Here is a 27,608-nt window from a genome sequence, read left to right on the forward strand (position 1 = left end):
AGATTGGGTCAGAGTCACCTTTATGTCTAACTGATCAAACCATTTACTTAGTGAGTTCTTATTTAGCTCTTATTTTGTATTCAGAAAAGGGCTCTAGAAGGATAATTTTAATTTAGTAGAAATTCAGAAACATGTATTTTTTTCCCATAGCTTTATAAACACAATTTTCTTTCACCTCTTTCTGTGGAGCCTTTTTACGTAATTGTGTAAAAATTCTGACAATTAAGTGAAAAACAGTACAGACTAGGTGCAAATTACACTGAATGCTAAAGGAGAGCAGCTATTTCAATTCTGTATTTATTTGTCTGCTAATTAGTGAGAAAATACTTAATTCAGTGGTTCTCAAGTTTGGTCCTGTGGACCACTGTAACTGCAGGTGTTCAAGCCAACCAGCTTATATTTTTAATGGGACTTCTGTCTTCATTAAATTAGCTGTTATTTCCCAGTTGCTACCTTTTTGTGATAATCCAAGAATGACAAAATGAGCTGGCTGCATTATTATTGGAAAGTAACAAGCATATGTATGAGTTACAATGAGGAAAATTATGTTTGTTTTTCTTGCTTTTTAAGATTTTGCTGTTTTGTTGATGCTTTGATCATTTAACACTTTCCTTACTAATTACCATGCAAATAAATATGATTCTAAAGTTAATGCTCTCCTTTAGCATTCTGTGTCATTTGCACCTATGGCTGTACTGATCCTGTGATGGGCTGGTGTCCTGCCTAGGATTTGTTCCTGCCTTGCGCCTTATGCTGACTGGGATTGGCTCCAGCTGACCTCTGTGACCCTGTGTTAGGATATAGCAGGTTGGATAATGACTAACTGACTGACTGTACTGATCATAATTAATTGACAAATATACAGATCAATTCAGGATGGAAATTCCTACAAAAACTGTGAATTAAAAACATGTTAATAGAAAACTAAACATTTAAAGCTATGAAAAAATGCTCATTTATGTGTATTCTAGCACATTTTGTTAAATACAAAATAAGAGGAAAAAATGGCTAGCTAATACAGTAAGTCAGTCAATTTCCAACCCGCTATATCCTAACACAGGGTCACAAGGGTCCACTGGAGCCAATCCCAGCCAACACAGGACACAAGTGACTGACTTACTGTATTAGCTAGCCATTTTTTTCCGGGATGCAACAGACTGTTGTAAAAAAAACAGCAAAAACAGTATAATCAGCAATACCTGTTACTGGCACATCATTAGAAGTGCTTTGGGTGTTTACTGTTTGTATGATGGAAGCTCTGTATAAAAAGGGGGGCTGCATATGATAGACTAATCTGTCAAAGGGCTGTTTTGATAATGTTGTGGAAAAAACTTTCCTATATCTTCAAAGAAGGCAGTCATGGATCCCAGATGAGCATACAGAATGTTTCTTTATTTGGACAGTGTTAGGCACAAATGTCTCAGTCCATGTAATGAGCAATCAAATAAACAATTCATTATCTTTTATTATTTTTCTATTACCATTACCTCATCTAAACCATCACATCATCTGACTAATAATATGCAGAACTTTATCACCTCCTTCAACTAGCACCACCAGTAAATGCTGACTCTTTTCCCATTATTCTAAACACCACTTTGTTAAGAGGAGTGTTTTGTGGATTGTCCTATTGATTTTAACACTGCTTCATAGGAGGGGTGTATGTAGGCTTTCCCAAAGATTTTTCTTTGCTTCCTTGCTTTCTAGAGGAGTGTTTGTTACTCATTTACCTCATTTTAGCATTGGAAAAATATGCTGGTAAGATGAGGCAGAAACTTCTTGCACTTTCTGCTTTAAGTTGCATTTAGTTAATCCTTGTGTTACACTCAATCCTTTTCCTTCTGTTTAATAATTCATTTTGTTATGGCTTCATATATATATATATATATATATATATATATATATATATATATATATATATATATAGTGGACTAAGCCTCGGACACAGACAGGTAGACATGTTGTTAACACCACCACACGTTTATTTAACACTACTATTTACAAAGTTCAAGTGCACAAACAACCCACAGACTTCCCCAAAAGTCCTGTCCAACACCACACAATGCCTTCACTCTTCAGGCCGCCTCCATGTCTCCTTCCAGACCTTGTCCTTCCTTCTCTCCCGACTCCAGCCCCAAATGAAGGGAGGTGGCCCCTTTTATCCACACCCGGATGTGTTCCAGGTGCTTCCCGGCAATCTCCCGCTGACACGCCCCCATGTGGCAGAAGTGCCGGCTGTATCCCCGGAAGCACTCCAGGTGTTCCTGCTCCTCTTCCCCCCAGCACTTCCTGGTGTGGCGGAAGTGCTGAGGTCCAGCGCTCTCCAAGGCATCCCGGCCGGGCCATCCTCCCAGCCATCTGCGACAATATATATATATATATATATATATATATATACATATATATATATATATATATAATATATATATAATACTAATATATTGTAAAAGATTATATATAAACTCAAATTCCATAATAGTAAGTCTTCAAACTCTCAGAATTAATCACCAGGGGCCTCATGTATAACGCGTAGATGCGTAGAACGCGTATATGCGTAGAACTCACACTATAACATGGCGTAAGCACAAAAGCAGAAATGTGCGTATGCTCAGAAAAATCCAGATGCATAAATCTGTGCGTTTGCCAACTTCCACATTCTTCTGCTACATAAATCCCTATCAGTGTGAAAAGTAATGCACGTGCATGCGCCTGCTGTCCCGCCCCAACTCCTCCCAAAATTACGCCTCTTTGTATATGCAAATCAATATAAATAGCCCTTAAGCTCAGCCTTCTGTGAAAAGGCAATGGCAAAAGCAAGAGGGAAAATAGAAGAATTTCAGCGATTTCAGTCATTAAAGTAGAACATCATAAACTTAATCTTAAAATCATTTAATTTACTAGTTTCTCAATCCCATCGTAACTAAAGTAGCATGTTAAATGCTTTGTTTTGTATTTGATCTTCTATGTGCTTTATGTGTGTGACTCACTACATGCTACCGGGGTTTTTCTTCCTCTGACAAGACACACAATCCATTACATTTGTGATATTACAGCTCTCTGAATAATTAAAATACTGAGATATATACGTGATATCATTTTCATGATGATAGGAGTTAAAGCATGTTATTAAACAGGGGAACATGGTGGCGCAGTGATTGTTCATGTCTCACACAAGATGGTTGCTGCCCTGTGTGCTACCTTTGATGAAATACTTTATTGTAGCAGTACTGTCTCTTTCAAACGTACTAACCTCCAATTCCTGTCCTTATTTTTCTTTCTCCAAATACCCAATCGCCACACAATCAGCTCTGTAATAGACATTAAGCCATCTGTAAGCTTAGAACGCAGATTCTTCAAAACTGTTAAGGAACATCGAAATATCTTCATAGTACGTGTTTAATTATTCTGTCTATCTATCTTTACAGTGTCGCATCAGCACCAGCAAGAATACAGAGCGAGGCAGAAATAATTCGTGAACGGAGTGCCAGCAGCTCGCTAGCGCTGCGGCACCATGTAGTTAAAGTTTTATCTGTATAATATAATAAACATATTTTGCTGCATTTCATCTTAAAAATTATATCATCATATGTAAATATGCGCTTTATAAAGTGGCTCAGGTTGTGCAATATTATAACTGCAGTGCAAGTTTACAGTGAGGTGATTGTACTAAAAGTGCAAATAGTTCTACAAGGAGCACTTGATGGACTGATTGAGTGTGTTTAGAGTTCTTGGGATGAAACTGTTTCTGAACTGTGAGGTCAGTACAGGAAAGGCTCTGAAGCATTTGTCATATGAGAGCAGTTCATTAGACAGCATGGCTGAGGCAGCGTGTGCTTGATGCTGTATACTGATAATTCTCTTTCTGATCAGTTGCTGTACAGCTGTGATTCACACTCAGATACAGTGATATAAATACTCTGAGTGGTGCAGTAAGAGTAATATGGAAAAATATGATCCGATGTGGGATCTGAGGTGCAGTGAGAGTAACAATGCTAAAGCAGTTATGGTATTTGGAATATTTTGACCATTCTGTGGACCATTATATTGTTACAGGTTAATTACAATCAGATGCATTAAACTAATAAACAATATGTGGTTAATTTCAACGTATTTATAAAGTCGTGTCAGGGATTTGGATCTAAAAAAGAAAGGACAACCACACAGGAACAGTAGCACTGCTTTGATGCTGGGTGCCGCCAGTCTGCAAAACCGAGCAGAGAACTTGCGTACAACAGGGTATGAGCTACCGTGGAAATGTGCGTGGCTTTACACCAAGTTTAGGTTTTATACATCGCGATTTGAATGTAGAAACGTTGTTACGCAACATTTTTGTGCGTACGCACCGTTTATACATGAGACCCCAGATTATTGTATTTTGTTTTTTTTTATTACTATTTCTTCCTGTTTTTAGGCTGGTGATTTTTTTTTGTCTCGATGATTTGGAAATGGCAGCATTGTAATTACATTACAGGTACCAAATACTGTGACCTGAAACTTATAAGACAATGCACTAAACAATTGTAACATACTAGCATAGAATAAATCTAGATAATTTCCTGAATGACTATGGAAGCAAATTAGACAGAACAGAATCAATACTAATTAATACTAATATTACACATTATTAAACCTAAAAGTAACATAAATTGGGAAGAGTAATGGTGCTATAATACATCCTTGAAGGATCCACTGATAGCTGTCACCTTACTTCACTTATTTGGACTCTGTGTTCTGTCCATTTACCATTAATATTTGGAAGGGAACTATCAGCTGTTACATTCATGCCTACACTTCCAATTTCATGTTCAAAAATGGGTTTTCAGTTCAATTTATTTTTATTGTGGGATACAGCCCGGACACAGACAGGTAGACATCGTTCAAAGCCCCACAACACGTTTATTTACAGGACTATTTACAAGTGCAACACAGCACACAACCCAATACTCCTCCAAAACCCAGGCCTTTCCAATGCATCTCTCTCTTCAGGTCTGCCTCCATTCCTCTCCTCCGAGCTCTGTCCTCTTCCACCCGACTCCAGCCATCGAATGGAGGGAGGCAGCCCCTTTTATGCTGACCCGGACGTGCCTCAAGATAACCTTCTGCCGGCCCTCCCAGGTTCACCAGAAGTGCCAGCTGTGCACCCGAAAGCACTCCAGGTGTCCCTGGTCTTCTTCCCCCCAGCACTTCCGGGTGTGGTGGAAGTGCTGAGGGCCAGGGCTCGTAAGGCATCTGGGTGCCCCCTGGCGGAGACCACGGGCCCCTATAGGGTTGAGCTTCCATGCTTCTTTCCCGTGGTCCCCAAAGCCACCAGGGTGGTCGCCCGCTCATGGTCTGGAGGAGGCATGATCCCTCCTCCGGTCCTTCTGGGCATCCTAGCTGGGTACCACCCCCAGCCGCTCGCCACATTAGATATTTAAATATTTTCATTTACAGGCCCATAGTTCTAAATATATAGTATTTAGCATAATTCAAACATAACATGCAGTAAAAGTTGACATAAAATCCAAAAAAAAAACAAACTTCATGTTACTTGTGGAAATGTTTATCAATATTGGTCCATTTATCTATATGTCTTTCTACAACCCCAATTATAAAAAAGTTGGGATGCTATGTAAAATGCAAATAAAAACAGAATACTTTAATTTGCAAATTTCATAAACCAATATTTTATTCACAATACATACAAAACAAATCAAATGTTTAATCTGAGAAAATATTCAATTTTAAAAAATGAATAAGGTAATTTTGAATTTGAATTTAAATTTCAAAAAAGTTGGACACTATGTAAACATCTGAGAACTAAAGAGAGCAGTTGCTGGACTTTAGGGAGAGGAATGTTTCCCATTTGTTGTCTGATATAGGATTGTAGCTGTTTTACAGTCCTAGGTCTCCTTTGTCATATTTTTCGTTTCGTCATGCACCAAATGTTTTCAGTTGGTGAATGGTCTGGACTGCAGGCAGGCCAGTCCTGTAGTGGGACTGTTCTACTATGAAGACATGATGTTGTAATAGATGCAGTATGTGGTTTTGCATTGTCTCCCATCATCTGGATGGGTGCAATTGTTGCTCTAAAACTGGTATATACCTTTCAGCATTGATGGTACCTTTCCAGATGTGTAAGCTTCCAATTCCATAGGCACTATCCCCCATACCACCAGAGATGCAGCCTTTTGAACTGAGCACTGATAACATACCAGATATTTCCTGTACTCTTTAGTCCTAAGGAGGCGGTGTCCATGTTTCCCAAAAAGAATTTAAAATTTCAGTTTGTCTGACCACAGAACAGTTTTTCACTTTGCCATAGTCAATTTTAGTTGAGCTGTGGCCCAGAGAAAATGACAGCGTTTGCATGATAGAGTTATAACCTGCATTTGTGGATGGCACTTTCGGACTGTGTTCACAGATAATGATTTCTGGAAATGTTCCTGAGCCCATGCATTGGTTCCCATGACAGAATCAGGCCTGTTTTTAATGAAATGCCGCCTGATGGCCCAAAGATCACGGGTATCAAATATTGATTTTCTGCCTTGTCTCTTGTATACAGAAATTTCTCCAGATTTTCTGAATCGTATGGTGATATTATGTACTCTTAGGATGTATTTTGAGGAACATTATTCTGAAATTGTTACACAATTTGTAGATGCAGTTTGTTGCAGATTTGTGAACATCTGCCCATCTTTACTTATGAGAGTCGTTGCCTCTCTAAGATACTCTTTTTATATCCAATCATGTTACTGACCTGACCTTTTGTCAATTTACTAAATTAGTTGCAAAATGTTCCTCCAGCTGTTTCTTTTTAGTACAAATTACTTGTACAGCCTTTTGTTGCCCCTGTCCCAACTTTTTTGAGATGTGTTGCTGCCATCAAATTCAAAATTCAATATTTTTCATGAAATAGCAAAATGTCTCATTTTCAACATCTAATATATTTTTTATGTTCCATCTATAGATATACAGTATATATATAAAATCTTATGTCTGTCTGTCCGCTTTTCACAAGAGATCTACTTAACGGATTTAGATTGGGTTTTTTTCCATAATTTGCTTTAATATTCTCATTGATTTTGTGACTTCTCTCATTGCGTTAAGTATCATAGTTTGCTTGTGGTACCAAATTATTTGTGCAAATCTGGGAGAGAGGCTGTGGCCCGAGGGGAGGTGGGGTGTGGGGGGACCTCCTCACTCACGCACCAGCCTCCCGCCATGTGTTCGAGTGTACCTTGCCTACGCTTAGCTAGCAATGCCTCTGTGACATTATCATCTACAGATTGACATTTTTGAGAGAGAGAGAGATCAGAGGTACGTGTGTTTTAGCGGGTAGCTGCTAACTGCCAAAGATATCACGGCCAAGTGCTTTTCTCCTCACATGGGGGACGCTCTCCCATCAGAGCTGAACACAATCAAATGCAGCGCCAACATTCAACATTGGAGCATACCTACCTTCTGCTTGGCCAGAATTTTTATTTTTTTTTTTTTAAAGTTGATTTTTTAAGTTTTCCCTGTTTCGCTACTACATGGGCAGAGCTGAGGGTGACAAATATGGGTTTACTTGATCTACAGATCATTTCATTCTGTGTTTTTTTTACATTTTACACAGCGTCCCAATTTTTGTGGAATTGGGATTTTATATGTACTATTAAATATTGTAAAAATATGCGTTATATACCAGTCTGATTCAATTATATTGCAACATATGCTGGGAGCAGAAAATATAAGGAGGGGACCTGAAATGTATTACAAGGGACATATGTCGAAAAGAGAGACTAGATTTGAAGGGGAACCAACTCAAGAGTAACGACAGAGGGAGGTAAAAACCCTGCTCCCTCTAGACACATTCCATAGGAAGACATAAAAGGGTTTGGCTGTTTTCATCTCAGAGGAAAGAACTCTAAACGTTTTGCCAAGAATCCCTTAGCTTTCAAGACAAAATGTTTTTAGTAAGTTAAGGTGCTTAAACTTCCTAAATAGTAAAAATAATAAAAGTATTACAAAGTATATTAAGGCCAGCTGTCATATCAATTCTGGGTATAAAGAGGACTCTCTATTATTTGCATGAAAATTTCCAGAGTTTGTGGTCGCTGGACATAAAGGCTCTTTCTCCAGCAGTGGTTGTACTTATCCTCAGATTAGTGAGTATGTATATTAACATCTTTAACATAATAAAGAACTGATACCCTTATTTTTGTATTTTGAATTAACTGTGACATAGTAATAACACTAACTGAACAGTGTTATAGTCAATAGCTGTTTGATATACTGTACATTGATACATTATATACAGTGTAATTTAAGAATTATAAATATTACTATTACAGTCATACAGTCAAAGTTTGGGAACCCCCTCTCAGCCTGCATAATAATTTACTCTACTTTCAACAAAAAAGATAACAATGGTATGTCTTTCATTTCCTAGGAACATCTGAGTACTGCGGTGTTTTCCAAACAAAGATGTTTAGTGAAGCAGTATTTAGATATATGAAATTAAATCAAATGTGAAAAACTGGCTGTGCAAAAATTTGGGTTCCCTTGTAATTTTGCTGATTTTAATGCATGTAACTGCTCAATACTGATTGCTTGCAACACCAAATTGGTTGTATTAACTCGTTAAGCCTTGAACTTCATAGACAGATGTATCCAATCATGAGAAAAAGGTATTTAAGGTGGTCAATTGCAAGTTGTGCTTCCCTTTGACTCTCCTCTGAAGAGTGACAGCATGAGATCCTCACAGCAACTCTCAAAAGATCTGAAAACAAAGATTGTTCAGTATCATGGTTTAGGGGAAGGCTACAAAAAGCTATCTCAGAGATTTAAACTGTCAGTTTCGCCTGTAAAGAATGTAATCAGTAAATGGAAGGCCACAGGCACAAGTCAAGTCAAGTCAAGTTGGGGAACATGCACTGGTACAGTGCATTGCTGCACCTACTACACGACAAAGCAACACGGAATCCCGGTTTGCAACCCCCCAGGTAGACACGCGATCCAGTCCCACCCTCCAGAAATGGCCCTCTATCTCTTGGCCTGGTCCAGCCACTTGGGTCCCCAACAATGAGGATCTTACGAGCTGGATCACCCTTGGGGAAACGTGCCACATGGCCGTAGTGCCGTAACTGACCCTCCCTCACAATGCAGGTAATGTGCCTCATTTGGGACTCCATGAGCAACCTCTCATTCGACATAAAGTCAAACAAACAGTACGCAAGAATTTTTCAGAGAAACACAGTACCAAAGGTGTCCAGGCTTCATCTCAGGTCACTGGATAGCCAACCATAAAGCAAGAAAGGAAGCACCAGAACTCTAAAGACTTGGACATTCGTCCTTTTGCATAGATATCAGGAGCGCCACACACCCATTTTCCAGCGACCTCATGACCCCCATGCTCTCCCAATCTGTCTACTGACTTCATAGGAAGAGTCATCAGAGACATAAATGTCACTGCCAAGGTAAGTAAACCTCTCAACAAGGTCAACACTCTGTCTGCAAACAGACACACTGCTGATGGCTGTGCCCAAGAGGATATTAAAGGCCTGGATCTTGGTTTTTATCCAGGACACTCACAAGCCCAGACACTCAGACTCCTTACTCAGTCTTTCAAGCACTCCGATCAGAGTCTCCATTGACTCAGCGAAGATCACAGCATCGTCAGCAAAGTCAAGATCTGTAAACCTTTCATCACCAACAGATGCCCCACAGCCGCTAGACCCCACAACCTTGCCCAACACCCAGTCCATACAAGCATTGAACAGAGTAGGAGCAAGAACACACCACTGACGAACCCCAGAATAAACTGGGAAAAATGCAGAGGTCCTGCCTCCAATCTGCAAAGCACTCACAGTACCAGTGTACAGGATGGCCATGATATCCAGCAACCTTGAGGGGATCCCGCAAACCCTCAGGATGTCCCACAGGGCAGCTCGATCAACTGAGTCAAACGCTTTGCGAAAATTGACAAAGGCTACAAAGAAACTCTGCCGATATTCACGTTTGTGCTCCATGAGAACCCTCAGTGTCAGGATGTGGTCGATAGTAGACTTCTTAGGTGTAAAACCAGACTGTTCCGGTCGCTGGTAGGTTAGCAAGTGATCACGGATCCTATTGAGGACAACACTAGCAAGGACCTTACCCGGCACCGAGAGCAATGTTATCCCCCTATAGTTGCTGCAATCCAGGCGATCACCCTTCCCTTTCCAGATAGGAACGACAAGTCCCATTTTCTACTCAGTTGGGATGATGCCAATCTCCCAAATGGAAGCAAAGATTGCTTGCAATGCCAGGAGGACAGCCTTAACACCAGCCTGGAGAAGTTCACACCAGATACCACAGATCCCTGCAGCCTTTCCCCCCTTCAGCTGGTTCACCACCTGTGCAATCTCAGTGATATTGGGTGGTTCACAGCTAATTGGAGGGTCAGCCTCAAGCACCATGGACCCAGAGATATCCAATGTCCTAGCCGGAAGATCAGCTTTGAACAACTACTCAAAGTAGGCAGCCCAGTGGGTCACAACTGCAGTGTCATCCGTAAGAACTGTTCCATCAGCTGCCCTGACTGCGACTCTCCAAGGAACAGATTCAGATGGGCGTAATGCTTCGATTCCTCTGTAAGCAGGACGTGGGTCGCTAGACCACAAATGGTGTGCCACTTGCTCACAGATTCCTCTAATAAACGCCTCTTTATCTGCCCTCAGAGACCTCGCAGCTGTCTTTCTCAGTTCCCGGTACAGATCAGAGTTGCCACTGAGTCGTGTGCTGCGACTCCTCACAATGATATCCAGGGTGCCCTGCGAGATGAAACACCTCCTTCTGGGAACACCAGTAACACCAACACAACCCTCAGCAACCTTCAGGGTCTTGTCACGGAAGGTCTCCCACATCACATTAGGATCGGCAGTCATACCCAAATCTGCAAGTTCGTCACACAAACTGAGTGCAGACTCATTAGAAACAGCCTGGTCTTGGAGTCTGGCCAAGTCCAGGCTAATTTTCCTAGTAGGTGGTAACCTAGTGGACCTAAGCTGGATCCTAAAGGTAGCAACAAGTCTGTGGTCAGAATTCACAAACTGGGCCCTTCTGTAGACCCTGCAGTTTTGCAAGAGCCTCCAGCATCTGCCCACAAGGATGTGATCAATCTCCTTTACTGCACCCCCAGTATTGGAGTACCAAGTCCAACAATGCGGTTCAGGGTGCTGGAACCAGGATCCAGTGATTGACAGCCCCTGACCTTTTGCAAAGTCAAGGAACATGGATTCACTTTCACCACAGTCACCAGACCCATAGGGACCGAGACAATCCTCATAGCCAGCCTTGTCAGTGCCAGTGGTTGCATTGAAGTCACCCATCACCTTGTGGGCACTCATCAACCACCGAGTGAAGCTGCGAATAAAATGTCTCCCTTGTCGAAACATCACTCACCACGGTCGGATCATACACTGAGACAACAGACAAGGCACCCAGGGAGTGCCATAATCTGAGTCCCATAATATGCTCGTTGAAAGGAGTGACATCGGACACCATCGGAAGAAGCCAATCCGCAACAGATACTCCCCGAGTATGACAACCATCATACCGACCAGACCAATAAAAGGTGTATCAACTTACAGAGATCTGGCCAGTCCCCGGTCTGCGCACCTCAGAGAGTGCCGCCACTGAGATGCGAAGTTTACGCAGCTCCTCCGACAGCAGAGGAAGATAATCATCTTGCCGGAGAGACAAGACGTTCCATGCACCCATCTGTATGGGCCGCCTCAGATTGGGACCCAGTGCTGCCGTGCAGCTGGTGATGCCTCAGCACCACACCAGTTCCGATCCCCAACAGACCTGACCCTATTGGCTCTCCAACAGTTTTGACTCTTCCAGGAATGGGGCTCCCGAGGGCTTTCCCACATCCCCTTAATGATGCGAGCAGCCTTCCTATGGGCGGCTGCAGCAGAGCTACTCCTGCGGAGAGCAAAAAGGAGTCCTTTCTATAGTCTCGGAGCTTTGTGAAGTTTTTTTGACGGTGGCTGGAGTGCCAATCCTGCCACCAACCCCCATGATTTCCCTGCAAGTTGGGGGACCGCTTGCAGGGCCAGATGCAGTTTAACGTCATATCCAGGATATGGGTATACTGTGCCTCGGGCACAGTTGCTATTAAACCCAGGTCTGGCAGGCCAAGAAAAATACAGGAGCGGCATATGCCCAGGATTGTGAGAATGGTTACAAAAAGAAGCCCTTTCTGCACTCATGCCATAAACAGATTCGCTTGTTGTATGCAAATGCTCATTTAGACAAGCCAGATTCATTTTGGAACAAAGTGCTTTGGACTGATAAGAGAAAAATTGAGTTATTTGGTCATAACAGAAAGCACATTGCATGGCGGAAGAAGAACACCGCATCCCAAGAAAAATACTTGTTACCTACTTTCAAATCTGGTGGAGGTTCCATCATGCCATGGGGCTGTGTGGCTAGTTCAGGGAATGGGGCCCTTGTTAAAGTCGAGGGTCGGATGAATTCAACCCAATATCAACAAATTCTTCAGGATAATGTTCAAGCATCAGTCACAAAGTTGAAGTTACGCAGGGGCTGGATATTCCAACAAGACAATTGTCAGAGGGGGGACATTTTTTGTACACTAAGTCATTCCATTTCTCTCTTAGGAAAAGAAACATGTCAATATTACATTTAAAACCTAGCAGAAGAACAGGCAATAGGCACCCATTGTTGGCACTGGGGATGAGAAGTTAAAAGGCTGTTTGCAGATTTTAGCTATTGGCTGTATTGCAAAGGTGTCACCATTTTGAAGTTTATGGCTGGTCGAGATTTACAAACAATACCATATGTGATAACAGAACTGCTGCTTCCTTGGAGGATCCTGGATAATCCAGTTACTGATTGTATCAGGATTGTTTGTGTAAGTATTTGCTGTCATGCAAAGGAGTCGCCGCTTTGAAGTCTGGCTTTGGAGGATGTCTGTATTTACCTGACTTGGAAATATTGGTTTCTATTCAGCATATCTGTACTTATTCATGATTGGTAACAATTCCTTTTTTTAACTTGTGTTTTCATTAATTGTTAAACCCAGGAAATGCAGATGTACCATTGTTTAATCTGATTGTCCAGAACTGATAATGGCAGGGACTGAAGTAGATAAAAACTCCTGGCCGCAGAAGGGACAGTCCACTGAGAACACAGCCAAGACACTCGGACAGAGCACAGGGGCTCGCAGGCTGACAAGGGTACGTGGCTGGCACAACGTGAGGCACAAGGACGGCAATACTTCCAGGTAGGAAGAGACAGCTCTACAAGGAGACGCCGGTTGTGGGTCCAGCGAGAGAGGGAAGCCGCATGAAAGGACCGAGCAAAGCTGGCAGACAAGAAATAAGGCTTGCCTAGGTCACAGAAATACAAGGAGCCCAGGGTGAAAAAAAAGGAACAACAAAGAGCCGCCGACAGGGATTCCACGATTTTGACAAAACTTCTCTTGGGAAACGAGTGTCCAGTGAACAAGAGTGCATCTGTGGAGAGTTGAACAATTAAGTGTTGAGGTAAACACTGAGAACAAACTGGACTTTGCACCACTAAAGGTTGTATCATTCAATTCTTGTTTTAATTGGACTTTTAGAGTGTGGACTGTGTGCTTTCCTTTCTAAAAAAGAAATTTTCTTCATAATACTGTTAGATTTGGCTTATGTTCATTTATCTTTTTAATGTACGTATTATTGTCTGGTGTAATAGAATGTACTGTTGCTTTTCCTGAAATTACTGTTGTGTCTTTCATTGTGTGTTTACTCACCACCCAATTTAAAGAAACCTGTGTATTATTATTGGTAAATTTCAGGAGTTCCCAGTCTCTTGATAAAACTGGATGGCGTAGTCGGATATTTAAATGGTGTTAGATTACCTTTAAGTGTGACCAGACACCTGTCTCAAAATGACCCAAAACACAGTTCGAAATCTAAAAGGCATTCATGCAAAGGGAGAAGTACAATGTTCTGGAATGGAAGACATAGTCCCCTGACTTGAATATCATCGAATATCTGTGGGATGATTTGAAGCAGGCTGTCCATGCTCGGCAGCCATCAAATTTAACTGAACTGGAGAGATTTTGTATGGAAGAATGGTCAAAAATACCTCCATCCAGAATCCAGACACTCATCAAAAGCGATAGGAGACATCTAGAGGCTGTTATATTTGCAAAAGGAGGCTCAACTAAGCACTGATGTAATATCTGTGTTATGTTGCCCACATTTATGCAACTGTCTAATTTTGTTATGATGCATATTGCATATTTTCTGTTAATCCAATAAACTTAATGTCACTGCTGAAATACTACTGTTTCCAGAAAGTATGTCATATATTAAATGGAGGTTTCTACTTTGAAAGCTCAGCCAATGATAAACAAAAATCCAAAGAATTAAGAGGGGTTCCCAAACTTTTTCATATGACTGTATATAATGCAGGCAGCACAGTGGCACACTGGGTAGTGCTGCTGCCTTGCAGTTAGGAGACCCGGGTCCTCCCTGCCTGGATTTTGCATGTTCTCCACATGTCTGCATAGGTTTCCTCTGGGTGCTCCAGTTTCCTCCCACAGTCCAAAGACATGCAGGTTAGGTGCATTGCCGATCCTAAATTGTCCCTAGTGTGTGTGGGTGTGTGTGCCCTGCGGTGGGTGGACGCAATTCATTTCAATCGATGGTGCACTTCAAAAGTTAATATTGAGGTCTACATCGATTACATACATTTCAAGCAGTCTTAGACAGGTAGCGGCATAGCTAGTATTGTTACAGTAGATTCAAACGAAGAAAAAAAGACATACCCACTTGGACCCCTTTTGCCACTTTTGAGAGTCAAAGATCAAGTGCATACAATATGTGTTACTTTGTGGGTGTGTGATCTGAATGCAACCTGTGATAAATTGACAGGTAGCTGCCATAGATTCTTGCCTTGTGCTCAATGCTGCCAGATTAAGTAGCTTTAGTAAATACATTGATTGCATTGTTTAAACAGGGTATCACTTTAGTCATTAGTGAGAGTTTCTGCCTGGGTCCTGGGTTCACATCATGACTCAGACCACTTTAGGACTGGAAAAATCGCTCTGTGGCACAGTAGGGTTTTTTTTAGGTACTTTGTTGTTTTTTTCTATATGCCAAAAAATGTGCATGTTAGGTTAACTAGAAAATCAAAATCAGTGGGGTATCAAGGAGAGCATGTCCTGCAATGGTCTAATTCATTTTAAACTATACTGAAGTAATTAATTTGATGTCTTTCAGTGTTTTACTAAATTATATAATGAAACAATTCTATTAAACATCCTGCTGTTTTTGTTCAGCCTGTAAGCAAATACATGGCCTTAATGTACTGCAACTGTTTATGAATAAAATTGACCTACATTGAGACTCACGCATAATGAAAATGCAGTGGTAATGCTGCATTCCATTTAAAGCAGGAAGTCTGACTTTGAGTTTCTAATTGGAATTTTCAACTGGAATTCCCATTTATGTCGGATTTCCAGCTTGGAAACTCTGGGCTGGTCTGTCAAGTATGAGTTTTGTCTGACTTTAGATTAGGACATCAATCCAAAATGGCGATATACACCACAAACTTTAGTGAAAGTTGTAGAATTATACTGTTTATTAGCACTTCTATTTGTGTCTCATTAAATCAGTCATATACACAGTACTGTCCAGCTTCTAACTGTGGATATGTTGCTGTGGTGTTTGGGTATGCAAATGACTTCCGAGGTAAATCCTGCTACATGGTTAGAGAAGATTAGGTTAAATTCAATGTCCATTCCTTGTTTTTATTTTGGTCTATTGTCTGCATGGATTACTCCCCAGAAACTCCAGCTTTCTTCTCAAATCTAAAAGAAATATATGTTAGGTTAATTGGTAAAAGGGCCTGAACAAATGACTATGAGCATCCCTTCCAGATAATATGCACTTAGAGTTCCAAACACTGGGATTGGCTCTCCTCCTAGCAATACTGAATTTTATTCATTTGGTTGAAAATGGAGGGTGAAATGGATTATTAAAGTTTTCTAATGGCACCACAGTGTTGAGGTTACTAAAATATATTTCCAGTATTCTGCTTCTATTTTTTTTCTAATTTTCTATACATATACAGTAGAACTCTGCTAATCTGGACCCTGACAGTCAGAACTCTAGGCAGGATTTCACATCATGGGAAAAACTCTAACTTCTGAGAGAAAATATATGGAAGGAATTATAAAATTTGTAGAATATACAGAGCATTCAGAAAGATTTTTTTAATATTTTGTTATGTTGCAGCCTTATCCTAAAATCATTTTTTCCCCACATCAAGCAACACTCACCCCAGAATTACAAAGTGTAAATAGTATTTTAGAAATTTTTGCATTAAAAATAAAAAATTGAAATATCACATAGACACAAGTATTCAGACACTTTGCTCAGTACTTACTTGAAGCACTGGAGTCTTCTTGAGTATGACGGAACAAGCATCACACACCTGGATTTGTGGATTTGTTTGCCATTGTTCTCTGAAGATCCTGCAGATTCTTTCAGGTTTAATGGAGACTGTTGGTGGGCAGCTATTTTCAGGTATCGTCAGTGATGTTCAATTGGGTTCAAGTCCATTCTGTTCCTAGGCAAATTGAAGACAATCACAGAGTGTTGTTTTTGCTTAGGGTCATTGTTATGCTGGAAGGTAAACTTTTAACCTGGTTAGATGTCCAGAGTGCTTTGCTGCTGGTTTTCATTAAGAATATCTTTTGTACTTTCCTCTGTTCAGCTTTCCCTCAACACTGACTAGTCTCCTAATCTCTGACCTAGCAGCATTATGTTATGTTGCCACCACAATGATTCACTGTTGGTATAGTATGCAGGTGATGAGTGGTGCCTGGTTTCCTCCACATATTATAATTACATTTGAGACCAAACAGTTTAATCATGGTTTCTTCACACCAGAGTATCTTGTTTCTCACAGCCTGAGTGTCCTTTTGGTGCCTTTTTGTAAACTCCAAGCTGGCTTTCATGTGTCTTACTGAGGAGAGGCTTTCATCTGGCTACTCTGTTTTTAAAACTCAGATCGGTGGTGTCTTGGAGAGATGGTTGTCTTTCTGCAAGTTTCTCTAAACTCAGCACAGGTTTGCTGGAGCTTTGCCTGAATGACCATCATGTTCTTTATCAACTCTATTACTAAGGCCTTTCTACCTCAATTGCTCTGTTTGGCTTGGCAGCAAGCTTTAGGAAGAGTTGTGGTTGAACAAAACTTATTTTAGTTAATAATTATGGAAGCCACTCTGCTCTTGTGAACCTTCAATTCTGCATACATTTTTGTAGACTTCCCTAGATTTGTGCGACACATTTCTGTGTCTAAGCTCTAAAGCAATTCCTTTGTTTACTTATTTTAAATACATTTGCAAACATTTGTGAAAATCCTGTTTTTGATTTTGATAAAATAAAAAAATGAATTACCATATTTGCTCACGTATAAATTGGATCTTAAAACCCAAAAAATTGATCCTAAAATCATACCCCGACTTATATGCCTGTTCAAAAATGCAACACTTAATTTTTTTTTTTACATCTTCTTGCCTCCTCCAATCTCGCATCAGTTTCTCAGACGTATTGAATTTTGTTGCAACAGCGCACTTACCAATTTTTTCCGCTACTTCAACGACGTTTAATTTAAAACCAGCCTCATATTTTCTTCTGATCGAATGCTCCATCGTAGATAAGGGATGCTCTTATGATAAAGGTGTATGAGGGTGTGAGATACAAAAATCACAAATTAGTACAAACGGTGCTTCGGAATAGTTTGTGTACTACTACTGCTTACGTAGGCACAATAGAGAGTGCGAGCACGAGCGAGAGAAAGAGAAAAAGAGAGGTTAGTAGCATGCGCTGATACAGTGCATTGCCGCACCCAGATAGAAAAAAAGGCAGTGAGTTACTCTCTCAGGTGGGCGTTAGCATATCATAATCCCTTGTACCAATAGCGTGAGTTTTCTGCATTCAACTTATAGGACCGACATTATAAAATACTAGAAATTATACTGTAAAATAAAGTCCCGACTTATCTGCGGGAAAACTTATCCGTGAGTATATATGGTAAATGATTTAGCATAGGGCTGCAAAATAACAAAATATAAAATAAAACTGAAGTTTGAGTTCTTTCTGAATGCACCATGAGCTTGCCTAGCCAAATTAATACAAATAATGTCACTGTAAACAAGAAGAGATAAAGGAACTACACTTATCCCATGTATTCTAAGTGGTAATTTAGGTGAGGTGAGGAGAATGAATCATGAATTCCTTGAAATGACGCACTCACTCACTAGCCTCTTTCCTCTGCTAGACTAACAAAACAGTTGCTCAGCTAAGGATATCACAAATTACTCGAGGTATAGCTGCAATTCTTGATAGACGATCTACCAGAAATTATTGCAGGGACCTGAGTTCGAACCCCGCTCAAGGCACATTGCCAAATGGAAAAAAAAAACTTTCTCTTCAACGAACAGTGCTTTGAATCCTACATTGTAGTTGTTTATTTTTCTTTTTTGATTAAACAAAAACTGTTTAGTGAATGATTTGCCAAGGAACACATGGACAACAAGCATAGTTAAAAATCACACTTAAACAAATTACCTGCCCATTCTATTGAATCATAATTATAACAAATAATAATGCATTTCACTTCCTTATATAGCGCCTTTACTATGGTCTGAGACGGCTGTACAGATAATCAAGAGGGATAAAATAAAAATGAAAGCACAATAAGAATGAATAAATAATAGTGCACAGCCTTGTGTCTGTATGTATTTATAACATTTGGGAAGTAATATATTCTAGTTGATGCTGACATTTAATTAATTTGAAGTAGGTAAAAGTAAATATTTAGAAATATTGTAAAGGGAAATGTTTATATACTTAGCGCAAAATAGCTATATGTGTTCTAGTAAACAGCATACACACCACTTAGTTAATTTTATATATATATATATATATATATATATATATATATATATATATATATATATATATATATATATATATATATATATACAGTAATCCCTCCTCGATCGCGGGGGTTGCGTTCCAGAACCCCCCGGAATAGATGAAAATCCGCAAAGTATAAACCATATGTTTGTATGATTATTTTTATATATTTTAAGCCCTTATAAACTCTCCCAAACTGTTAACATTATTAGAGCCCTCTAGACATGAAATAACACCCTTTAGTCAAAAGTGTAAACTGTGCTCCATGACAAGACAGAAATGACAGTTCTTTCTCACAATTAAAAGAATGCAAACATATCTTCTCTTCAAAGGAATGCATGTCAGAAGCAGAGAATGTCAGAGAGAGAGAGCGTGAGAGAAAAGCAAACAATCAAAAAATCAATATGTGCTTTTGGGCTTTTAAGTATGCCGAAGCACCGTGATAAAGCGATATCCGTATCCTCTAGGGAAACAGCCTCTGTGTAAACAGCCCCTCTGCTCACACCCCCTCCATCAGGCGCAGAGAATGTCAGAGAGAGTGAGAGAGACAGAGAAAAGCAAACAATCAAGCACCGCACGGGAAGCATATCATATATCATTGAGGAGTTTTAGTTAATACGTATTACATGCTCTGACTGGGTAGCTTCTAAGCCATCCGCCAATAGCGTCCCTTGTATGAAATCAACTGGGCAAACAAACTAAGGGAGCATGTACCATAGATTAAAAGACCCACTGTCTGCAGAAATCCGCGAACCAGTGAAAAATCCGTGATATATATTTAGATATGCTTACATTTAAAATCCGCAATGGAGTGAAGCCGTGAAAGTCGAAGCGCGATATAGCGAGTGATCACTGTATATGCTATTCTACAGCATGATTAGAATCGTCTGAGTATTAAAGGTGTAGGTCTACTTTATAAGCATAATTTATAACATCAATGTTAACATAGAGTATAACTATAATTATTATTATTCTATATTGGCCTTGATATGAACGATTTGTGAAATTAGTGCTAAGTATTAAAAAAAGCATACCAGTCTCTTGTTTTTACAGGTACATATATACACAGTATATATATCATTTTTACTGCAGTAATTCATTAAGAATTATTGTTTTTTAAATACCAGAAAGACTTTCCAAGGGTCTTTTGTAGGAAATATGTACACATAGTTGATTTATCTTTTTCAGATAAAAATGAACTCGCCCAAACAATGAATTAAAAAAAAAAGTTTTTAAATTGGCAAAGATGAAGTCAAGAAAAAAAACTTTTCACTTTCTATGATTTGTATTTTTATAATTATAGAGCACTTCATATTATTATTTTTAAAGCTCACTATGATTATACAATTCAATGTTTATTATATTTATTGATTATTATATCTGTCTTTACATGTGTTGCACAAATATTTAATAAATGTAATAAACCTAACCAAGAATGTTTAAAAAAATCATTCAAAAAAATTGTAGGTGAATGTAAATATATCTGCACAAACCGACACTAGTGAGTAACATTTTTAGACAGTTCAAAAAGAAACGCAAATCGCAAAGCGTCTGTGTGCCGACTCGAACAAGCTTTTGCAGAATACATTAACTGACAAGAGGCTGGCCCGCCCTTTCCGAGTTCTGGTAGTCGTGATTCATCAATTCTTGGTAGCCGAGCGAGCCGTCATTGGCCAATTCTTGGTAGCTAAAACGGGCTGTGAATGGTCAATTCTTGGTAACCGAAACAGGTTGTGAATGGTCAATTCTTGGTAGCCGATACGGGCCACAATTTCAATTCTTGGTAGAATCTTGGAAAAGCGATCTGATTGGTTTTCGCTACCAAGAATTACCTCGACTCACAGCTGCTCGGGGGCGCCACCACGTTACCTCAGTTATTTACCTTCTGTATTGTTTTGTTTTTATGTGTTTTTAATTATTTATTCATTTTTTTGTGGTTTAGGCAGAAGATGGCAACAAAAAGAAAGAGTGTGATAGTGCCAGTGCAAACAAAGCTGATTGTGCTTTTTCAGTTTGATAAGGGGCAAAGTTTAAAAAAGATCTTTCTTGAATTAGGGGTGGCAAGACAAACTGTTTCTGATTAGAATAGGAAAATAAGAAAACAATTGAAAACTTTAAATAAACTTCTATTTTAAAGATACCTTCTGGTTAATTCAGACTATCACTAATCTGGACAGACTAACCAGACCCATCAGGTTAATGGGGTTCTTCTGCATTTCTATATAATCTGAGCAAGGTGTTGTAAATTTACCAGCTTTAGCACATGCACATTTAAAATGAATTTTATGTAGACAAAACCAGGCACTTTACAGAGTGGTGCAAAGGGAAGTGTTAGCATGTCACGGATCTGTCATCCTACTTTTGAATCGTCATTTCCAGGTTTGAACATCCTCTTCCTTTGGATACTTTTATTCTATTTTTACTTTTTACTGATAGTCAGGTAAAATGATTCTTAACTGGGCCTGTGTGACTGTGGGTATATCCATGAGTGCATTCTACAAGAGACTGGCATCCTGTTCAGGACTGTTTCCTACCTTGTGGCTAGTTCTGCCTCCCACATCGTCACACAGAATGTGCAGATAGGGCATGACAGCTACCAATGGATTGATGATATGTGCAATTCATAGTGAAAATGGACAAAATTAAAGATTTAATTGTCATGACATTGGGCAGAAGACTCTTCAGTATGAGGACATCAAGAACATCAACCCTGCTGTTTTCCTGCCCAACAGTGTTACAGTAAATGTGCTGTGTATAGTTATATCATGCATGAAATGAATGTTTGTATGACTTTAGAACATTACACTTCTGCAGCATCTTTCTTTCCCTGTTTGTCTTTCTTTTTAAACTCTTAACCCTGCCCACTTACATATTGTAAGATTATTTTTTGTGTGGACCACAACTTAAGCGCTATGTCAACATGGTCTTGTGTTCTGGTTCTACTCTGATTTTAAACACTTCTTTGTTAAGAAAATAATAATGATAGTAAAATTGACTGTATTATTTGACTATATACACATTTAATGTCAGAATGGGGTTTCATGCCACTCAATATAGGTTAATTTAAATGGATACACACCTTCAAATAATACATCATCTGTCAATCCAGTAGGCCAGTAAGTCCTTTATTATGATGTTACAAAATATTTTGAACCTATTTTTGAAAAAAAAGAACACACTGTAGAATGATTGTAAGTAATGACTATAAAACATTAACAGAAATGTTATACACACTAATCTAATGGCTTTCATAAATTCAATAAATGGTAAAGGCCATTCTATTTAGCATTTTTGTCACAGACAAAGCACTCAAATGTCAATTTTACACATAAGTAACTGTTTCAAAGAAATCACAAGGAATTTCTAAATTTAACATTCTAGTAAATTAGATTATGCTTCGGTGCATTCAGAAATCTATTTCATATTAGAGGAAAAGTCAGATGAAATAATACAACTTTCTCATCTGTGTCAATCAGTCAGGAGTTATTTTCCAGAATTTCCCTCAAGGTAGTAAGGCTTCTGTAATTAGAAAATATAAATTGCTTATTTTGCTTTATTTTTTTATGACTATGCTGTTTTTCATAACCCTGTTTGCTGCTGGTTTCTAATGTCTTCATGTACTGTATATTGCAGTATAATGTAAAAATGACAGCATTTTCCTGAAAACACTCCGAAACTGTAACATTAGGAAGTTAAGATGTCTCAGAAATTTTGTGTTTTTATTATACAAAGTGAGTCACACTTAAAGGAGGGATAATTGTGTACAGCAAGAACTACTATGAGAAATAATAACTGAATGCTTGCTCCCACCCTAATACTTGCTATTGACAGGGTTGAAACCTGCAACATAGAAAAAACAAATAAGATGTTATTAATACTTTCAGGATATATATTGGTAAAGAGAACTTCAGCAAAACTGTGGATCAACAGGTTGGTAGTATGATGGCTAAGGGAGCAACACACTGAGTAGAGGTGATCAAGCCACCCTGTCCCTAGCAACCTTTTTCAACAACTTCTGAGGAATTCCCAGATACTTCCAGGCCTTCTGAGGTATAAAATCCCTCCAGAATGGCGAAGGTTTTCTCCCATGGCAAGTGCCTTGGTGGGATTCTAACTCCATGCCCAGACCACATTAACTGGCTCTTTTTCAATCAAGGCAAGCAGTAGATATACTCCAAAGTGCTCTCAAAATGCTGAGCTCCTTGCAAAATCTTGAAGAATTAGCCCAGCAACCCTGGCAGAACTATAATTTTACCTCTTGCACTTGCAATCTCATTCTTTCTGTCAATACTCAAAGCTTGTGGCCAGGTATGAGGGAGGTGAAAGCTCCATTCAAGGACTTTAACTATTGCTTCATAATCACAGTCTGATACAGTGGCTGCAAAACTGCTGCCACTGCAGAGATGCATTAATTAATCTTACAGTATAATCATCTCTTACCTCACTCATGAACAAGTCTTTAAACTTCTCAACTTGGTGAACCCACTCACCCCATACCTTAAGAGAAAGTAAGGATAGGACCTTGAATACAGTTTTGGATAATCTGAATCTCATTCCAGTAACAGTCTGAAGTAACCAAGATAAAAAAAAACACAACATATACAAAAAACATGATGCAGTCCTTAGTCCTCCAAAATGGAAAATCCCCAATCCTCTGCTGCTTCTTTATATCCTCCTCATGAAAATAATGAACAGCAAAGGCGATAAGATGCATACTTGCTGAATTCCAGCACCTGTAGTGATTCAGCTTAACCAAAATTAAGAAAACACAACTCTTCCTCAAATACTTGGATGTCAAAACTCTTGCACCTCCTGTTAGATACTACAGGTAACTTATATTTAATGCACAATTATTATTATTACACCTCAGCACCAGAACAGTGTGAGGTATTTAATGGTGGATGGAGTGCCACTCCTGCCAAGTTTTTCTTGTAAGTTGGATCTCCTTGCAGGATTGGATGCAGATCAACATCATACCCGGGACAAAGAAATTGCAGGATAAGTGCCTTGCTCAATGGCCCAACGGAGTAGAGCTACTTCTGGTGTATACGGGATTTGAACATGGATGAAATGGAGGAAAACAGACATACAAATGAGGCCTTCCAGACGATTCATTAATCCTTTTATGGTCTAAAAGCTTGACTGTCTTATTATAAGTTAACCAAGGATAAAATAGAATTCTTGAGTTGAGTAAATACTCATCCAGCCTCTCACTATTGTGAATTGAAATCTTGAAAAATTATTTTCTTGTTACTAAGTAATATTCATGTGAATATTAGCTTTATGTATGGTAGAACATTTCCGGTATGTGAATGAAAATTTAACTAAATTGCATTTTATACTGAAATAACAAGTTCGAAGCATTTTCTTAATTTTTTTATACAGTAGCTTTCCCTTCTTTATAAAAATCTCTGAATAGTTTCCAGTCCTTGGCCAGCTTCTTTGGGAAGAACATAGTTGAGTTTTCTGTCTAAAACTTGCACAGAGACAAAGGACTGAATTCACTGGACTGGGAAATGAGACAAGGTCAAGATCAGAAAAAGGGCTGTTACCATGAAGACATAAAGAGATTGAACACCAAAAACAGAATTGTAACAAAACTCGTCGTAAAAAGAAGAAAGCTAAAATTTTAAAATCAGAATGTCAAAGAGAAACACACAAAGCAAAGGTCTGTTTTTCTTTTCTGAAGGTTATCCAAATAATAGTGAAAGGAGCATCATGCAAGTATTCAACATGTCATCAAATGTCATGACACACAAATGCCTGCTTCTAGAAATAGACTCCAAAGAATGGTAGAGTTCATAAAATAAACAAAATGATGTTGCAGAACAATAATAGCAAAATAATAATAAAAATTAATTAATTTCCAGACAAAAAATTATTAAATACAACTAGAATTTGTAATTGAAAATCAACTGAAACCAGGCTAATCTGATTCCAGTTCTAGTTACTGATGTAAGTCGAAATGTGGCACAAGTCTTTTCATCAAGGACCTTATCTAATTTTTAAGCACTCTCTATATATATACAGTATATATATTTTCATCTCTTAGGCATTACATGACTGCAACACAGTCCTAAAAAATGCTACTATACCTTGTCTACAGGAAAGAGATTAAGCACTTTCTGTTATGAATAATGTTCAAAGAGAAGCTGCATGCAGGCTACTTGATTACGTGTTTTCATAGATATACCTTATAATTTATATTGTGAAATAAGTTTCACATTGCCTGGTTCCACTTAATGTTTGAATTATGCTTTGTAAGTCACCTTGAGTAAAAGCATCTAACAAAATGAACAATGATAAATAATTAATTTAATAATCAATTTCATGGGTCACATTGCCTTCTTTTGCTTACAGTGACATTGGGCTAGAACTCCTTCTGGAGGGGGATGGTATATCAGTAACCTGAAGAGAGTCGTGTCTCCAGAAGCATCCACTAATTGCATACTTCAAAAGAACATCATAGTCTCACTCATCTCAATGTGCAGGTTCCTAGTAGCTGGAAACGATATTATTAGGTCCTTACCAATCCTCTCTGGCTTCAATAAGCGATATGAATTCAGCTTCTCAAGTTAGGTAGTATGGAAACCACCCAGCAGTCTGGTGGTTTTTGTCCTCTTTCCATACTTGCACACACCGAGTCTTATGGTTACGGGGTCATGTTGTTTTTGCCATAACATAACATGACATTACCATAACATGAGAATGTCTGCCCTCTAATGTCCAAAGGAAAAAGTAATAATGTACTGACACTTCCTCCCTGGATGCCACAAATATTATTTAAGGTTTTCGACTGCACACCTTTATTTTGTATTTCCTAACACCCACTATCATTCTACACTAGTATGCAGAGATGTCGTATCATTGCCAGTCTTGTGTTCTCTGTCTGTTTTTGAGGTTTCCTCAGCCCTATCAATCTCTAGCCAGACGGGCTTCCTCTGACATTTTTTTTGTCTTTTTGTAAAGATTGATTAAACATTGTGTCTAAAAGGAGAAATAATGTCTTCATGACATTCAATATATTTTTGCATTTCATTTTGAAAATTAATAAGAAACAAATACAAATCATCAGTGAAATCAGCAAAATGTATTTTGTCATTTTTTAACCATAGCAAATCACCTCTGCAGGAGATTGTAGCTGCAACTTAAACATAGATCTTATCATTTATGATTTTGACAGCACACCCTGAAAATTAAATAGGAGGCATTTATAAAAACATTTGTTTTTATTCTTGGCTCAAATATATTATCTAGTAATTTCTTAAAATAATACTGGACTCCATAAAGTACAAATTATTTATAGGTTGTTATTTACATCATATTATTATTATTATTATTATTATTACGTGTATGCATCTGATAGCATGTGGTTCAGCTAAGTTATTCCTTGAGATTAAATGGATAACAACAGCATTGTGCTATTTTAATTTTAACCTAAATGGTTTAAGCATTATGTTTAAAGCCAAAATCTTTCCTATTCCATATTGTATGTTATGTCAACTAGAATTGCTTATGTTTAATAAAAAAAAGTTTGACAGAATTGGTAAAAGAAAATCTGTTTAACCTTTTGTCTGCATTTTTATCACTCTTTAATTTAATATTGTTTTTTATCAGTATGCTGCTGCTGGAGTATATGAATTTCCCTTTGGGATTAATAAAGTATCTATCTATCTATCTATCTATCTATCTATCTATCTATCTATCTATCTATCTATCTATCTATCTATCTATCTATCTATCTATCTATCTAAAAACACATTGAAATTCTGGTTAAATAATTTCAGCAAAATGTGAAATAGATCTATTAGCCTAACGTCTGTAGACACACCAAATATAAAAAGCTACAAGGTATTCAGGTTGTATTTATTCTTATTTACCATAATCCAGTTCCTCAAGAACCTCACCAGAATAGTCTTCAACATTATGGTGCAATACTAGTCCTGAAATAGCATTAAGTCTCCAGAAGATGGCACTTTTTGCTTGTTTATTGCTTTGTGCCTTAAACAGTTTCCTTTCTCTTTGTGCAGCAGTCATTGGTAGCAAAAGCTTTAATGTTATTTTTGCCTGTTGATTAACAATAGTTGTTTTTCTTAAATTATGGTAGGATTATTTAATTAAATAAAATGCATAAAAGGTGATTTTTCTTTTTATGTAGCTTACGGTGATTTTTTTTTTGTAAACAAATACAATGGATGTTAATTAAATGTAGCAAAAATGTATAGTGATATATTTGAATGCTTATTGGCTAATTATTTTGATGCTTCTATTTCTAAAATTATTTAATGTTTAAAGTTTGCAGTGTTCTTAGGAAGCCTTAAGATGCATATCCTAAACTGATATCCTCATAAATGTGCAATATGATTGATTTGATTAAAATGTATTTCTTAGTACAGTAATTTATAGATTATTTGCTTATGTTGTATTAATCTTTTGTATTCATCTGTTTGATTTCCAACGCATGTTCACAGCCCAGCACCATCAGGAACATGCCATGTAATAATCTATTACAGGGCACACTTACTTATTTAGTAATATTGAGCTAATATAAAATAGCCAACAATACTAACCCTCCTATCTTTGATGTGAAGGAATATGCCAACTCTACGCAGACAGTGCATGTGCTAAGTTTACAGACTATGGATCTATGAAGAAACT

The sequence above is a fragment of the Polypterus senegalus genome, chromosome 5, assembly GCF_016835505.1.
Source record: "Polypterus senegalus isolate Bchr_013 chromosome 5, ASM1683550v1, whole genome shotgun sequence".
NCBI classification, from domain to species: domain Eukaryota; kingdom Metazoa; phylum Chordata; class Cladistia; order Polypteriformes; family Polypteridae; genus Polypterus; species Polypterus senegalus.